General features: G+C 37.2%; 1 pseudogene; it reads right to left on the bottom strand.

Moving 5' to 3' along the window:
* Window positions 1-18,969: 18,969 nt before the first annotated feature.
* Window positions 18,970-19,093, bottom strand: LOC125922291 (uncharacterized; annotated as a pseudogene).
* Between the last annotated feature and the right edge of the window lie 335 nt (window positions 19,094-19,428).

Genomic DNA, 19,428 nt, shown 5'->3' on the forward strand with positions numbered 1-19,428 from the left:
AAAAAAAAAAAAAAAAAAAAAGGAACCAAAATACTCCACCAGAAACTGATTGTCAACACAGGCCTAGAATGTTGAGGAAAAGTACCAATTGGTATTAAATGATCTTCCCTTAAGAATATAGGAAAGGTACATCAAGACTCATCTTTGTTTAGGGGTTGGCACGAATCAGAAAACTGAGGAAACCTCACTCCATCACAAGGGAATCTATTTTTGGAGTTAGCCACAACACTGTTCCTCTTTCCCTTCCCTTGCGTGTGCCTTTTTCTCTCTTCATTCCTCGTTCATTGTGCCACAGTCAAGAAACAAGACATAAAATAGTGTGCACAGAGGATTATAATTTCTCATGCTTTTCATTGGCTCACCGTGTCAGAGAAACAAACTGGCGGGTTGAAGAAGGTCCCTCGGCCCCACCAAGCAGAATGGCTGCGTGTGAGGTGCTGTGAGCATCAGCTTGTCCCTTAGTTCCGGCATGCTGTGCATTCTGAACCAACAGGCAGGGAATCGATCCAGCGGTAGAGGACGTCGCTTCCATGCTGCTAATGTTAAACCGGAAGAAAATCAGTCCTCCTTTAAGTATTAATTTTTAAAACACTCCACATATGTCTAAAAGATACTGCAGAACAATGGATGGGACTCATGATTCTGGAGATACAGATATTTTAGTTAAAATGATAAACTCTGACAGTCAGGATACAGTTTTAGAGAATGTGAAAGTCGAGTACTGTTAGGCTGAAATCAGCCTCTGTGGCTGGACTGGCTCAATGTCTCCCTTCCTCTTTTCTTCCTATACTCGGTTGCTCTGAGCAAGTTACCTTACACACAGTGTCTCAGGTTCCTAATGGGTAAAATGTGGACAAGTACAGTACCTTCCTTTTACCCTTATAGTGGTGATGGTTATGTAAGTTAATAAAGACCTCAGCATATGGTTAGCATGCAGTGGATTATTATTGTTATTGTCAACAGATGGCAAACAGACAGCGTTCTGCAAGGAAAGATCCGTCTGAAATACAAATGGAACTAAATGATATAAAGGAAAATATTTAAAACCAAAAAGGCAAGAGCTTTCATCTAAACTTGATTTTGACTTCACAGAGAACCAAATGGACACCAGCTAAAAGTGAATGAATGGGATGCAAGTCAAAACTGGCGATTTTTGCAGAATACAGAAAAAAAGGGACAAAGAGAATCAATGACAGAAAAGAACATCAATAATAAATAGAGAACAGATATCCAACCGATAGAAAACTAAAGTCACTGAAGTGATTTTATATGGAAGGATAACAAAATTATTTTCTATTTTGTATGGAAAGATAACAAAATTATTCAAAACTGAATTGAGGAAAAATTCTCGTGGGAAGAAAAATGCATGAAGAATGAAATAAATGACCAAACACTAGAAAAATTACTGAAACAGAGGCACATCTAGAATAAAGCACGTTAACCTTGATTTATAAAAGCTAAAAAGAATCATTCTACATTCATCCAGACCATTGGAAAAAGATTTAAAGTGACTTAAGCTTCTGCTCTGTAACACGACTTGTGAAAAATATGGAAACTGTATAAAGAGTTTTTTTGCAGGTGTAAGTACTGGTGAAGGAATAATTTTAAATTCAGTCAAATTATCTATTTTATTTCTATTGCAAGAGCAATAGAAAACATTTACAAACGTGTAATATTGCCCAAAATATTTTACTAATTAACCATATTAAAATATTTTAATGCCAATGAGCTGAGAGATGAAAAAAATAAATTATGAGTAGCTGTGAAAGAAAAGGATTAGTGGGTAAGTGTCAAAACCACCTTTGAAAGATTCAGGTCCAGAAAACTGGTGAAAATATGATCATTGCAATCAACCATTAATTATTGAGAACTTTTTTATAGTAACCGTTGTTAAAAATATAGATGCAACAGGGAACAAAACCGAAAACAGTGTAAATATGAAACATGAATTAAATGTCATAAAATATTAAATAAAATAGCTAATATTTGAAAGTCCAGATTAACTCACAAAGATTTAGAGCAGTATGAGAGGTATTTTAACATATGGATGACTAGTAAGGAAAGTTTCTCTGTGATATTGCTAATTAAAGAACCATCAGGAAGATAAACAATTTCAAACAAATTTAACCACTAATAGAATTACAAATACAGTCAATTTCTTTCAAACCTTTAGAAAACAATTGTAAATAGGATAGAGGCCATATTAAAATAACAAAGCGGTAAACACTACAAAAGCATAAATGCAAGAATTAAAAATTGGAATAATAAACAAAAATTATGAGTTAGTACAATAAATATAAATGTCTTTAAATTTCCTACTGAATTAAAAAAATAACTGTAAGATTTTAAAGGAGAAACAATTAAATGCAATGTTGAATCTACATGGGATCATGGAAGTGGCATTAATAGAAAAACCAGTGAAATTCAAATAAGGTTTGATGTTTAGTTAAAAGACTTGTGCTGATGATTTTTTTTTTTTTTGGTTTTGAGAGCTGTACTGTTCTATGTTCCATGGTTTTGTAAGATATGAACACTAGAGGGAGCTGAATGAAGGAGACTCTGCTATTTTTGCAACCTTTCTATACTCTAAAGTTATTTAAAAACAGCAAAAAAAAATTTAAAAAGTGAAATGAAACCCAAGGCTTTCAGTTTAACAACGGTTGTTGGGTCATAACCTTCAATACAACTTGTTTAAATCATTTCTAAAAGAGGAAAAAAGTGAACATTTATAAGAAATCTAAAAATATAAGACTCATGACCAGTTTAGATGTTGGCTTCCACGAATATAAATTGTAATGGAAAAAATTATGGAAGTAGAAATTTTACACTGGAAGAAATAGAAAAGACATAGCAAAGATTAAACAAAAATATTGAAAAGTGCTGCAAATGACAAGAAATGCAAAGAATTACTAATCAAAAGGAAGCTGTTGATAAAAAAGCCTTTAAGGTAGAATTTTTAAGGATGAGAGAGAGAGAGAGTATCTAATCATAAGAAAAACTCACCAATTTTCAAAATTACAATTTTGAAATTATAATTTGGAATCCATATGTACCTAACACTATAAAATCAAGATATGTAAAAGTTAATAGAATTAATTGATAATTAAAATGATAAGAGCATTTGAGTGGCTATTATTAGAGTTACAAACAGGAAACATACCTTCTAAAACAGTAGCTGTGGTAAAAGCAAAGTAAATCTCCACTAAAGGAGCCAGAATTCAGGGGATCCTTCAAGGGAACAAGATGACAGTAAAATGTATCTATTATATAATACGTGTAATTGTAATGTAAATAGCTTCATCTTTCTTATTAAAAAGTGTTCAATGTTTATTTATTTTTGTGAGAGAGCGAGTGAGCATGGGAGGGGCTAAAGAGAGAGAAAGACACAAAATCCAAAGCAGGCTCCAGGCGTGGAGCTGTCAGCACAGAGCCCGATGCGGGGCTCGAACCCACATGAATCTCAAGCCATGAGATCATGACCTGAGCCGAAGTCGGACGTTTAGCCAACTGAACCACCCAGGTGCCCTCATCTTTCTCATTAAACAAAAGACACTTTTAATGGGTCAAACACAAGACTGGATTATTTCCTGAGCATTATAAATAGGCCTAAGAGTGTAACAGTATGTAAAAACATTAAAGGAGAGGTATGTCACCAAATGTAAAAATAGCATTATATTGCAATATTATCAGGTAGACTCCAAGGCAAAATGTTGTAATTCCTGGGCTACTGACGTGTTTAATGACTTTGCGTGAAATTATTTTCAGAAACGTAATCAAATTGGGAAATTTTAGCAGACCCCGTTGTGTTGACAGATGCTGTAAGAAAACGTCCGCAACATAGGGATCAAGAATATAAATTAATTACGACATATGTGTGTATGTATATACATATACACCTCCGTTCATGTGTGCCGAAGTCAGAATAATCTGCAGTCAGTGAACTGGGCTTTTGTTAAAGACTAGGTAGCCTCAATGGGATGACTGAGCAGAAGTGAGCCGACGTGCCAATTTAGGCAGAGCGTTTTCTCATAGGACTGAGATAATAACCATAGATTTCAGCAATAGAGCAGATTCCAGAGCTGGTGATGCTCCATTAACGCCTCTTCAACTTTTGAGAGAGGTTACATCCGTACTGGGGCAAGGATCATTCCAAAAAAGCGCTTCATGACTGAATCAGTTTTGCCCTCCGTGGGATATTTGTCAATGTCTGGAGACATTTGGGGATTTCGCAACAGGATGAGGGGGTGATTGTTGCTGGCATCTGGTAAGTAGAGGCCGTAGGTACTGCTAAACGTCCTACTATGCACAGGATAGCCCACCACGGCAAGGAATTATCAGCCCCAAATATCAATAGTATTTGATCTAAACCAATGTACTTAAAAGTCCTGGCACAGACTGGAATCTAATAGAGGCAAATGGGAAGAATTTTGTATAAGGTCGCGGTGCTGAGAGAAAGGTTTACTGCGCGTTTTCATTTACTTCAGGCACTTTTGAGAGAGCGGATATCAAGCAACCTCTTCATGAAAAATGAATTTCCTCTTTGAAGACTACTCAGTATATTCTATTTGCCTATTCTAGCCAAGTGTGAAAGAATTTAAGAGGGTTTTGATCAAAGAGTATGAACCTTCAAAATTGAATTTCAGTCAGGTGGAGAGGAAAGTCTTCATAAACATCTACTAGAAGTTCCCACTTACAAATACACTTTTAGAAACCATTGGTTCATTTATCTATTCAGTATTTATGTTTCACATTTCTTCTGTGTGCACCGTCACATCTTTTGACGATAGAGATGATTAAGCTGAGACCTTTTCCCTCAGCTAAGTGAGAATTGGGAGAAATAAGGATGTAAATGTGGGCTGGGTCACTAGGCTCATATCAAAAACTTTTTAAACTCGCAATAAACCTGATTGATACGAAGCTGAATTGAACACACCAATAAGGACCCAACCAGCTTGGATAGCCACATATTAAGAATTTAAACATGGGACAGAAAATCATGGAAATTAAGCATTTTCTTTAACATTATCTATCATAGAAAGTCTCTAATTTAAGCTTTGCAGTAGCTCAATGATATAACTGTTGTTAATTCATTTTCAAATGAGGCACCTGAGACTCAAGGGCTTTGCATCACCTGTCTTTGTTCACAGAATTTGGGACCAAGCCTTAGTATTTCCTTTATAATCTCTTTTTGTCCCATGGGTTATTCAGAAGTTTTAAAATTCCAATATTTCTTAACATTTCATCTGTTAGTTATCAACTTCTAATTCGATTCTCTTACTGCCAGAAAATGTGATTTGTATGATATGTTCTTTAAAATGTGTTGTGGATTGGGACGCCTCGGTGACTCAGTCGGTTGAGTGTCCAACTCTTGATTTGGGCTCAGTCATGATGCCAGGGTCGTGGGATCGAGCCCCATGTTGGGCTTGACACTGAGCATAGAGATTGCTTGAAATTCTCTCTCTCCCTCTGCCCCTCTCCCCTGCTCATGCCCTCTTTCTGTCTTCTAAAATAAAAAAATAAAATATATTATGGATTGATTTATGAACTAGCATATGACCAATTTTTATAAATATTACATGTATGCTTCAGAATAATCTGTAGACCTCATTGGTGGGTATATATGTCCGCTATGTGATTGGTTTTGTGTGTCTGTGTCTGTGTGTGTGTAATTCACCTATCAACAATTAAAAGTGTGGTGAAATCTACATGGTAGAGATATCTTTCTCTAGTTCAGTGATTTTTTTTCTTTATCTGTTATGAGGGATACTTCATACAAGTTTTTAGAATTGTGTGTGTTTAGTGAATTGAACATTTTAATCGTCATAGAGTGTGGCAGCCATTAAAATGGTCCTCAGTTTTCTAGCTGCAGGGAGTATCATTGACCTATCACCCCAGCTGCTATATCCTGAAATTCAGCACGGTGTCCATATGGAAGTCTCTCATTTCATGGACTGCTCTCAGCCAAAGACTGAGCATAGCAGGGATACAGAAGCAGCTCTGTTCTTGGAAAAAGTGGGGCTCCTAGAACAGGTGACTTTGGCTCAAGGACTCCCCATCAGATTTGCCATACTTTTCTGGGAAACAAACCAAACTCTAAGACTTTTCCTTCAGTTTTCTGCATTCTGAATGGAATATGCCTATATGTGGATTTTTTTTTTTTTCATATTTTTCCTGCTTGGTGTTCTGTGAGTTTCCTGGATCTATGGGTTTGGTATCTGTGATTGATTTTGGAAAGTTGATGGACATTATTATTCGAGATATATTTTCTCTGTTCTTTGTTTTCCTTCTGGTATTCTAATTATGCATACATTACACCTCTTGATATTGTCCTATCATGCTTGGATATTTTGGGTTGGATTTTTTGTTTGCTTGCTTGTTTCATTTTGTTTGTATTGCTGTTTACTTTTTTTCTCTGTGCATTCCAGTTTGGGAATTTTCTATTGATATTTCTTAAAGATCCTTGATTCTTGCCGTGGTTGTATCCAGTCCACTGATGAGCCCATCAAAGGCATTCTTAGTTTCTGTTACAGTGTTTTTGCATCTTTAGCACTTCTTATGACTCTTTCTTAGAGTTTCCATCTCTACTAAATTACCCATCTATTCTTGCATATTGTATCCTTATTCCATTAGGGTTCTTACCATATTAATCACAGTGATTATAAATTTTCTACATGATAATGCCCAAATCTGTGTAATACCTGAGTCTGGTTCTGATACTTGTTTTATTTTTTCAGACTCTGCTTTTTTTTCTTGCCTCTTAACATTTTTTGTTGCTGCTGAAAGCTGAGCATGATTAGGATCCTGGGATTTATAATAAGAAATACATATTTTGGTCTTCAACCTTGTTCCTGGCCAGAGCTGCCAAAACCATTGTAATATCCCAAGCAATAAAGTTTCTAGGGGCATCTTTTGTTCTAATATTTGGTTTTTGAGCCCAATTCCTGACACAGAGCTCCTAAATCTGCTGGAATTTCCTAAGTGATACAGGTCTTTTTCTAAAGAGGAAATTCTTACTGGACTCTCGGATACCTTCGGAATGGGAGGTGAATATGAGGCTTGGAACTCCTAGCCCCAGTCTCCATTCTTAAGCTGAGGAGAGGGGCTGGAGATTGGGTTAACAATTAATCATATGTATGTGATGAAACCTTTATAAGAGTCCCTGAACTATGAGTCTTGGAGAGCTTCTGGGTTGATGGATACATTGACATACTGGAAGGCACCATGCCCACAGAAGGCATGGAAGTTTTGCATCCCTTTCTGTATACCTTACTTATGCATCTGGCTGTTCCTGAATTATATCTTTTTATAATAAGCCAATAAAACTGTTTCTCTGAGTTCTGTGAGCCATTCTAGCAAATGATCAAACCCAAGTAGAGGGTCAAGGGAACCCTGATTTATAACTAATCAGTTGGAAGCCCACAGGTGACAACCTGGGACTTATTATTAGCATCATTAGCAACTTATCATTAGCAAGTGGGGACAGTGTCGCAGAGCTGAGTCCAAACGCTATGGAATCTGACACGAATTCCAGCTAGAGTGTGTCAGAACTGAATTGAATTGCAAGGCTCCTGGCTGGTGTTAGAGAGTCAGTCACTATGGAAACAAAAACAAAAACAAAAACAAACAAATAAAACAAACCCACATTTGGTGGCCAGAAGTACTGAGAGTAGAGTAGAAGAAGAGGTGAGGTTTGTTTTTTCCTTTCGAGGCAGTATTGGGTAACAGGAAGGGAGGAACATAGATTGTATGCTAATCTAGCTAGGGATTGGCTGTGTTTAACTGAAGCCAGAAGCTTCATCCTTTAGTCTTGTTGTTTTGTTTTGTTTTGTTTTGTTTTCCTGCCATTATCTTTGGGTTTCCCTAACAACTCCTTGGATGATTCTGTGATTTTAAGCTGTTAATCACTGTTATTTTACTCAATCCCTTTGATGTGTTGGTAAGGTATAGGGAGGGGAAGCATTCTATAATCTTACAGTTAAAACTCAGTCTTTTTTTGTGGGTCTGTGTCCCAGGACTGTGACCTTCGTAAGTGTGTCTTAGCTTTTTTAGGTAAGAAAAGAAGGCTCCTGGGCCCTAGAGTCGGATAATAGCTCTTTCCCCAGGTCACATAAGGATGTGGTAAAGTCTCATGGAGAATGCTGTCCACAGGATTTCAAATGGTAACTTTTCTCCTTCCTCTGCCAGAAACACCAGGAGATTTTTCTCCAATCTTTATAACGAGAACTTGGTGTCGCTCCTGAAAGAAAACGTGGGGTCTCCCTTAAGACTAGGTACCCCGGAGATTGCACTTTTAAGCTCCTCTGCATTCAACCTCCAGCAATTTGTCTCAGAATGACTATTGAAGCTTTCCTACCAGTTTATAGCTCCAGAGATCTCTGATCCATGTGAGCTGAAATTTGGCTGGGAGTCTCCATTTCAGCTGAGGCTTTCTGGGTTTGCCTGTCTTTCCAGATTTCAGGGTGGTGCTTTGTCCTGTGACTTTGATTGTCTGATGGATCTGAGGACAGTTGTTTATTTTCAGTTTGTTGAACCTTTTTCTTGTTCAAGGGATAAGAGCAGTCCTTTCTAAGCTCTCACACATTAGATCTGAAACCTGAAGCTGCCTCTTACATTTGAAGTGTTTTTTTTTTTTTTTTTTTTTTTTTACTTGAGAAGAACTAAAAAAAAGCATATGTATATTCACTCTTGGCTTCCTCATTGGTTCGGTTCAAATCATATTATTTTGATTGATACAATTAATAAATTGCAGTCTTTGTTAAAATGTGAACTTTTGTCTTTTGTATCAATGCAATAGGAACTGTTTTAAATATATAATATATATATTTATATATATATTATATATATTATAATATATATAATTTTAGAGAAAGAACATTACAGCAGTCCATTTACTTTGAAAGGAAAATAAAAGAAAGAAAAAATAAAGCACGGAGCAGTGTTTTAATAACAGGAAAGAGGTTTGATTATCCAGGGAATTCGTTAGTTGTAGTTGAGTACAGCAGAGACAATTTTAGAAGCATCATTTGTTCACTCTTTGAGTCCAATAATGTGTGATGGAACACTTACTTTCTTTGTGGCAGATGAGTGCTCTGAAATACCTTAAGAAGTACATCCATCTTGATGTTCAGAATGTTCCCTGAGCATAATTTATGAGCTTGGAAAACGTTGGATAAGTTGCTATTTTTGCAGCATTTTTTTTGTGCTTTCCTTTTTAGTGTATTTCCAATCATATATCATAAAATGTTAAGCCTGGAAAGAATCTCACGGCTTAATTTCCCAAACCTCATCATCGTGTAGGGACCAATGGAAGCTACCTGATTGCCGCTGCTTCCCAAACAGAGTAGGGATGGGAACCCAGGTTTCTTCTCCCAGCTGGACGGTACTGCCCCTCTATGCAAAAAGATCTTGGGGGCTCACTGAGAACCTTTCTTTCTTATCACGAGCCAGTAATCATAGAGTTTGCCTGTGAAACAAAACCAGAAAGAGGTGGTGAGATGTCTCAGTTTTATGCTTGCTTGTTTGTTTATTTTGTCTTTTGTAAATTTGGTCAAAATTCAGTTGTTGTTTTTTTTTTTTTTTTAATGGGTTTTCAATGGTTGAAACAGTCAAGAACACTCTGACTATTGGGATAAAATCTCTTTAGACAGAACTTTACAAAGGGCAAATAAATATTCTGTTCAGGGTTCATACATTTTAATAAGCATCTTTCAAATAACAAATACTAATTACTGAACCTAGTCTAGCATATTTTTAATTCAACAAAGAGGAGAAAAAATTACATAGATTAAGCAAAAATTGACTTAAATGGAGCCCATCGGGAACTGAACCACCGAAGTTAACTACATATATACTGCTTCACAATTGGGCTATTTATGGGCTAGTTGGTTGCCTCAAACTTTATAAAACTTAAATAATAGAGCATGTATTCATAATGGGCTTATCTTATTTATCATTAAATTGAAGCTGGATTTTATTTAAGTGCATTATGTCATGGCAAGTAACGTAGGGCATTCTTTTAGAGCTCCTGGGTTTCTAGGTTATCTGGAGTCAGGACATAGGCCAGGGCCAAGGGCATGAAGGTTAAAAAGCATAATGATTAAAGGATGACAGTTTCAGAAACTGAGGGAGAAGAAGGAGGAGCAAGGTAGCAATATTCAAATGTAATTCCTTTGGGATCCCAGGGGAGCTGTATAACATTGTCAACACAACCTGGTTCCAATGAAGAAGGGCCAGTTCATTATGAATCAGGGTAGGAGGGAAAGTAGGACTTGTCAATAGAGAAGGTACGTGGGGCTTTGAATATATATGTCTGACGTAAATTGCCTACCTGCTTTCACTTTCACCAGACTCCTAATTATTTCCTGGGTATAGAGCCATTGTACTGCCCATATAATTTTTACACATTATTCACCCACCCATGAATTGACTTAATTGCTGATTCTGAAATTCTGTCTTTAGAGATTCATTTATTTGGCTTTATGCAAATCCCACGATCAGTTATTCATACATTAGTGTGAATAATTATAGCATCTTGATTAAGACTGATTAAACTTTCCTTCCGTCAAAGAGAAATGCAGATACTCTGGATATTTTATTTCACCTTCCAAATATTAACTCTAGAAAGCTAACTAATTCAATGATGTTTTTCTCAGAGCCCAACAGCTAGATTGTTGGTAAGGTTAGGGAGAGAACAAAGAAAATAAAGGCTCTGTTGGCTAGGAAGATCTATTTGTTTGTTAGATAATTTAGTGAATCCTCAACATTTTTATTGTGTTTATTCTCAAGATTTTAAAGCAGTATAGTTACCCACAGAAATATTCCATAATTCCAGGTTTTGTTAAGTGTAAGCTCCTAAGAGAACTTTAATGGTTGGGTTCCATTTGCAAAGTACGTGTAGGTCCCAAGTATCTGCACCTTTCTATTATTTGCTACCTCTCATCTGTTATGTAGCCTTCTCCTCAGGTATCTTTTAAGACTCTTGATTTACACGGTCACAGGGTTGATTGAGTGTTGGATTGAACTAGAGTCGTGGTTTTACCATGAGAGTAAGATGGAGAGAAATGGATCAAGGGACTTGGGGGGCATATATTGTCAGTGAGGTTAAACCAGAAAAGCAGAACTAGTATGATGCGTATCATCATAAGTACGTATGATATAATACATCACACATATTTGTGACATGATACACATGTGTGTGTGTGCATGTAAATCACGTATATTAAATAAGTCTATGTAATATAATTACATATAATATATTTCATTATTTATATATATAAAATGAAGGATGGAGAGATAGATATAGATATATAGATATGACAAGGAATGAGCTTATGTGATAGTGAGGTCTGGCTAAGCAAGTTCAAAATCCACAGGGCAGGCAATCTGGAAGGGAAGATTCTGGGCAGGCTGGACTCCCTGACACAAGCTGAAGCTGTTGTCCATAGACAAAAAGGTAAGATTCCAAATAGGCGTGGTCCATAGCTGCTATCCATGGAAGGAATTCCTTCTATACCTTGGAGAAGTATCAGCCTGGCTCTGAAGGCCTTCTGGTTGCTTCAGCCAGGCCCACTCATATTATCCAGGATACTGTACCTTAGTTAGGGACGTTAATTACATATGCACGATTTTCCACAGCAACACCTCGCTTAGTGTTTGATCAAATAACTGGGGACCATAGCCTAGCCAAACTGATGTATCACAAAAGTCATCACGGCGCGTAGAAGGGAGAGGCCATGGTGATGGACCATAGGAACCTACATGGGTAAACCCTCAAGACATGACAGTTTCTTTCCAACACCTTCAGCTCTTCTTCTGGACTTTTTCCCTGTTGACATTTTATTATTATTAAATCTCTTAATTAAAACTACACACCTCTCTTGCTTCACACTCGAACACTGTAGGTGTTAAAGGTGCCAACCCCATGGGGTTGGAAATCTGCATATAACTTCTGACTCCTCAAAAACTTAACTACTAATAGCCTACTCTTGACCAGAAGCCTTACTGATAACTAAATAGGTGATTAACACATATTTTATATGTTATATGTATTATATACTGTATTCTTACAAGTAAGCTGGAGAAAAGAAAATGTTATTAAGAAAATCGTAAGGGAGGGAAAATATGTTTATAGTATTCTATTTATCAAAAAAAAAATCCACATATAAGTTGACCTGTGTCATTCAAGCCCATGTTGTTCAGGGGTCAACTGTACTCTTATATTCTTCCTAATTTTTCCCTTTATTTCACATGAAATCCTCTATTTGTTTAATGTTTATTTATTCTTGACAGAGACAGAGACAGAGCATGAGTGAGGAAGGGGCAGAGAGAGAGGGAGACACAGAATCAGAAGCAGGCTCCAGGCTCTGAGCTGTCAGCACAGAGTCTGACATGGGGCTTGAACCCACAAAACGTGAGATCATGACTTGAGCCGAAGTCGGACGCTTAACCGACTGAGCCACCCAGGCACCCCATCACATGAAATCCTCTTTGTTAAATTACCTACCTAATATTAATTATTATACGAGCCAGTGCAGCCTTTGAAATACTCTCCCTCATCATCACAGATGCTGTCTTGCCTTAACACAACTGATTATCAACTCCTGTCACCAGAAAACAAACACATAACATCACTTGGCCAATTCAGTGACCCGAGAGTCATTGTAACATCTCGTTTCTCCCTGACACCCCTCCTCGCATCTAATCAATCATCAAATTCTCTTGAACTTACTCATGTCCCTGTTTTTATTTCCCTATTGTTTATTCATCAGTAAATCATGCTGTGAAAAAACAAATTAAGATTTTTAATCCTCAAAACAATTTATGCATTATATAGAGAACAAAAAAGACAGAGGTGCAATTCAAAAAGCATAATAATGGAAGAAATAGAACAAAGGATTTATCTAAGTGCTAAAGTAGAATGATTGCATCAACATCAAAGTGCCCTAGAAAGAAAGCATATAAAAACATATCCATACATCATCTTGTAAATAACTCCATAATACACGTTTTCTGCCACCATTATTTGAAATTGTTAAATACGAGCACTTTTCAGTACATGGCATCCTTTATGTGAACTTGTTGAAAATATGCTTTCATATTTTTGATAATGGCGAAAATATCATAGATAAACATAGGTCGAACCCTTGAATTCAGCAGTTTACTTGCCCTTAGAACTTGCTGTTGATAAGCTTTTATGTACTGTTTAGATTTACTTTCTAAAAATGTTTTTAATGACAAATGGTGGGTCATATGAAAACCTCAAATTTCTGCCCATATTTCCTCATAGAACATTTGTTCTTAAATATGTGCTCTATAAAAGATCCCCTCTAAGTTAATGATGGATGAAAGGAAATAATAACTACTCAAGGCTAGGAAATGCATAAGAGAGGAGGTATTTAACATTTGTGAAACATCTTTTATGTACCAAGACTCAGGTTATGTAGACAATGGCATTTAATTTTTACAAGGTCTCGGGGCGCCTGGGTGGCTCACTCAGTTAAGTGCCTGACTTTGGCTCAGGTCATGATCTTGCAGTTTGTAGGTTCAAGCCCCATTTCAGGCTCTGAGCCTGCTTCGGATTCTGTGTCTCCCTCCCTCTCTGCCCCACCCCTGCTCACTCTCCCCTCTCTCTCTCTCTCTCTCAAAAATAAGTAAACACTAAAAAATTGAATTTTTACAAAGCCTTGTGAAATAGACATGCCCAATTTACAAGTGAGGAAAATGAGTCATGAGAATTGGATTAGTTGGTTCTATGCCCGTTTTCTCAGTTACTGTTGCAGATTATGAAACTACTCCGAACTTTGAACAAGGATAACTTTATATGATCTCCCTCTGGGCGAGCATGGCATGATCACAGAGAAAAGAAAAAGAGTAGATTGAATAACAGATCCACTTGACCTGGAGAGTTTATACACGGGTGGTAGAACAAGGAAGGTGGGGAGAAACGTGAGAATGGAAACCCTGTTTGGATTTCCTCAAGGTTAGAGGAAATTGTGGGAAGTTAGTAAGCATGGTGGTTACGGGATGACAGCTGTGTTTTCGAAAGACAACACCAAAGGCAATATTTGTGGAAGCCTGGAAGAGCAAAATGAGCGGGAAGAGAAACATGTAGGGAGTTGTTGCCCAAACTGAAGGAAGAGGGAGGCACAACAGAGATGTTTGCATCAGTAACTGTTGAAAATGACATGTAAGTACAAACTACACGAAACAGTGAGGACTCTGATTTAATCCAAACATAAGATGATATCACGTGTTAGTTAAGCAGTGGATTTCTAGGTTACAAGGCAAGTATAAGGGAAAACTGAGACCCTGATACCCAGATGGGTTCTCATGTGCATGTGGTTGCCCGAACATATCGCCTGAAGACACTAGAAGTTGATAAATAATATTTCATGATAAGCTCATCTTCTGATTTTCGAGATTTACACCTGTCTTCATGCAATGAGACCATCTTTCTTTCTGAGCTTTTGGCACATGATTCACCTAAAGGGTTAATGTATAAACCTCATTTGGGGATATATACTGATGGAAGTGATGCCATCCCAAGCCCAAGATTTTCCAACTTTAGTAATGTAAGACTTCTAACGTCTATGCATGTCTGTTTTATTGCTCTTTTGATTGCGTGGACAATTTTATGTTTCAGCCCTTCTTGCCTTTCTGTGGGATCTTGTGAAAGTTCTGGCCAGTGAGTCAAGGGCAGATGTGGGGTAGTGTTACTTGTGGCATGGATTATTTAGTTGCCGGTGAAAGATTCACCAATGCTTTTTTTCCTCCTATCCCAGTGATTGACAACATTCATCAGTAAATTATTAGCAAAGTTACCAGTAAATTATTAATTAATGAATTATTATCAACTATTACTAATTTATTATCAGTAAATTATTAGCAACATAGAATTTCCTTTAGCTTGGTGCCCTGAATAAGAATATCCTGGACTTGAGCCCCTGACCAGCCCATGGTGAATTTCTAGCAGAAGCAAGAAATAAAACCTGGTGTTGGAAGGCTCCAAGATTTTGAGTTTCTGTTAACTGTTGCATAATCTAGCCTCTTCTGATTGACTCCCTATATATCAATTCTGACATTGATAGAGCAATACATAAAGCAAGAGATTAATAACCTGTATCAAGATTCCTAGACTTTCATAAAATGTACATTTTATGAGAATAGGCATTTCTGGATAATTCCAGGTACAAACTAAGGTTTCCTCCCACTTCATAAGGGAGCAGTACTCTAAATGTGTCATTAGAAATGTTAATTGTCCATATGGTATGTCTATAGAACCTGTCAATTCATATATCCACTGGATTGTGACCCCTTTTCCAAAAGCTCTCACATTTCTCGAAGTAATTGTGTGTGTGTGTGTGTGTGTGTGTGTGTGTGTGTGTGTGTGTGTTTACATTTGACATTGTTCTAGTGGAGATATAGAGGAAGAAATGGATGAAAAAGTTCTTTCAGAGATAAAGTCAACATGTATTGGCAGAAGGAACGTAAATGAGTAAATAATGGATGATAAAGTATACAAGAGACTTAAATAAAGGCATAGCTAACAACATGAACTATACCAGTAGATGAATACATTTTGAGAAGAAAGATGTGATGTTATTTTACTTGGATATAATAATAATATATAACGCTTATTGAGTGTGCTGGTTCTGAATGTTTTACATGTATGAACTCACATAATTGTTCCAACACAACGATGTGGGTATTTGTATTAGCCGCAACTCATATGTGAGAAAACTATGGTAAAAAGAGCCATATTCTAGTATGAATTCAGGTTTATACAGTGGTGCTGGGAAGCATATACAAAGAAATCAATCCCCTGACTTAGGCACCTTTGCTGTTTTCCCAGTTATTTGCCTTCCTGTAGCATCTGAAGGATCATAGTATTACGATTCAGAAATGTGGGTTCCATACTGGAATCTCAGTTTACTCAACTGAGAAATAGGGTAAGATCCTTCTCCTCCCTACTTCCTTGGGGCTGTTAACAAAGTCCAATAAATTGGGCCCAGTTGGCAAAATGAAAAGTGAAGCACAAAGAATGATAAAAAGAATCAAGATGATATCTACACACAATGCAGTTGTGCACAATTCCCAGGACCAGAGAAAGGGGTGAGAGTGGGGGAGTGATTCAGCTGGAGGGACAAAGAGAATCAATAAAGGTTAATAAGTTAAAAGATAAATTGCAGCCATTTATGCCTGGTCTTGGCTGGCAGAATGTTATCAACTGCAGAAAAGTCGAAGAAAGTGGTGAAGGAAAGGGTACCAGGCATGTGGACGGTTAAGAGGGGACCGGCATCCCTGGATCAGCATGTTTGTAAGAAGATAGCATGGGTCAGGAATTCATGCTTACAAGATAGTCTGAGCAAGTAGAGTGGCTGTAAGAGATTTAGGGTAATGTCACGGGTAGCCGGGGACAAGAAACATGAGCCGTTCCAAAGGAAAACCCAAAGCAAGTGTCTGTCTCCCAAATGCTAAGGAGACAGCTGCCACTGACACAGCCAATGCCAGGCAACTGTAGTTCACCAGAGAATTTGTGTTGACTTTGAAAATTGTGCCAAAAGGAAAAAAAAAAAAAGGCTCTTCTAGGAATTACATTGTGGATTCAAGAAGCTAGATCGCATTCTGTCTCTGTTCACTCCCTTGTAGAACTAGGTTGTCAATATAAGGGAAAAAATGATAACCTGAAAAAAAAAACCCAAAAAAACCTTGAGACATGTAAACAATCCCGGTGAAATTGGCTACCTGACTCACTTTGAATGAGTGAATGTAAGCATGAAATGAAATCTAGGATCCTGGCTGATGGAGGGCAGGCTTAACCAAATACTCTGTGCTTTTCATTTAGAAAATGAGAAGAGATTTATTTTGTAGAGGGAAGAAATCAAACTGTTGTGGATTTTTTTTACCGGTGGTTGCCAGCATAACAGTGTTCGAAATATGGAGGACGAAGACCTTTATACATCTTCTGTAGGACTGGATTGAAAGTTTTGGAATACAGAGATATGTCTATATTCAGTGAAGAACAAAGAGAGACCGCAATCTCTGAATCAGCTGAAGGAACACAGAGTGAGGGAGTAGATGGAAACAACTGGACCAATATTATTCAATAGAATTTATCCAAGATGTTCAGGGGAGGCGAGTAGGGTATTTTAAGTAGGGTGTTAGGTATGCAAATAACTGGGTATTTCAGAAAGACTGAGAATTTACAGCAACAACAAAAAGACATTCAGATGGCGTTCAGATGGTGATAGAGAAGACAACAGAGAAAAACAGGCATCTAAGAAACTCCGCTTAGAACCACTTGGGAAGCGTTGATGGCCTCTTCTCAGGAGAGCAGAGTTAACCTCAACTGTCTTGCGGGACTCACGGCTTAAAGAGAGATTCATGCTCTAGTCTGCAGGGGACAACACATTTCCATGAAGCATCTGATTGTTTATTTGGAAAAATGGGCAGAGTCCATTTTGGATACCATTCGCAGAGGCACGCCATTTCAGAATACGAGTGTGAACAAAGTTCTTCGGGAGGTCTGCGGGGAGAAACATCAAGTCTGCTTGCCATTCATGAAGAGGGGGTGAATGGCAGAGCTGGGCTTTGACGGGGGACAAGGCTGTTTGCCATGGAGGGCACGGCATGAGAAAATTTGAGAAAGCCCAGAAGGTTTTGTGTCCATTGTCATCTTTTCACGTTTAGTAGACCATGTACAGTTAGTTGTCTCTTATTGGGGCGGAAAAAGGCTACCATTTCCAAAGAATGAGGGGAATGTGAAAGAGTAAGAGTACCGCAAAGGCCTTGTGAATAAAAACTACGTCCAAGAGAAAACAACAATAGCTTCTGAATATTCTGTTCCCTAGAGCGTGGGCCTGGGTTTGAATCCTGGGCTCTTTGGTTTATTAGCCATGTGATCTCTCATAAATAAAGTAAATAAATTACTTTATTGTTAATTTACTTTATGTGAGCTGCGGTTTTATATCCAATAAGTTGGAATTAAAGATACATATGTCATTGTGATAGAGAATAAATTGTGATGCAGAATAAATGAGATAATACACATAAGGAACTTAGTATAGCTTCTAGCAAATGCAAAGTGATCAGTCGTAGGAGCTGGTAAGTCTCCAGTGAATTGAATTGACCAGTTGGAGTAAAGAGATATCTCAGGCTCATATTCTATTTTTCTTGCCCCAGTTCCAGAATTGGTCATTTCTCTAATATCTGTCTTTCTATGCATACACATATATCTAAATATGAGCAGTCTAAGAGTACCCAATGTTTAATTAATTACTTCTCATTAACTTGGTGGCCGAAGTTAATTACACAGAAATAGGTAATAAATATGATAGAGGAGACTCCACAGAAATAAACACATGGGTTACTTAAAACTGAGTAAAGAAATAAAGGAATAAATTATTCAAGGATAGAAAGGTAAAATCTATACTGTCATCATCCCAAATGTTACAGTTTTTCATCTGAAAAGGCCCGTGACTCTAGAGACAAATAAATAGAATTACTCTAGATCTTGGCAAAATTTATCAAGATAAAATGGCAACCCCCAAATTGATTGCATTTATATAATCCAGCAGCAAGTATTTTGAAAATATAATGTTTTAAATGACAGCCTTTACTAAAACATCCAAGAAAGAAAATACTAAAGAAGAAATTTAACAAGTAAAGTGCAAGATCTTTATAGAGGTTGTACAATTATGTTAAAAGAAATGTTAAAGAAATGGAGAGATAAGTTATGTAAGTGGATAAAAATACGAATTATATAAGCATGTCCATTATCCTTGAATTAAATATATAAATAGATGCTATCCAACTTGAATCCCGACAGGAATTTTTGTGGTTTGGGGTTCTTACCACTATAGGATCAGAAATACCTTATTTTAAGATTAGGGGAAGCAAGTTGTTAATTAACTGAGGATTTGTATTGATTCGTTGGCATTTGGTGGGGGAGGGTTAGGGAGTGATTTGATAGACCTATTGGTATACAAAAGTATTACCTTGAACTGTATGAAATTGCCATTTTTGGTTTTTCAATTAGCAATAATCGCGCCTCGGATAAACCTCATTGGCTACGATACTGCCACTGCGCAAAGCTGCCATTTTTGGTTTTTAACAAGGTCTCCTTTTGGCAATTTTGTATGCTTTCCATCTAATACATAGTTTGTTAAAGTTTACTGGGAATCAACAAAATACATGCTTTTAAAAATCAATAACGGCTCCACAAAGTAGGTATAGTGGGATCTTATCTCAGTACAATAAAGGCAATCTATGAAAAGCCCACAACTTACTTTATAGTCAACGGGGACAAAGTGTAAGCGTCCACTCTAAGGTCTGATACAGGCATGGATACTCACCCTCACCACTTCTTTGCAAAATATTGCTGGCAGGCCGAGCCAGAGCACTTAAACGAGAAAACGAAATAAAATGCAT

This window comes from Panthera uncia, chromosome C2 (assembly GCF_023721935.1).
Source record: "Panthera uncia isolate 11264 chromosome C2, Puncia_PCG_1.0, whole genome shotgun sequence".
Lineage (NCBI taxonomy): Eukaryota > Metazoa > Chordata > Mammalia > Carnivora > Felidae > Panthera > Panthera uncia.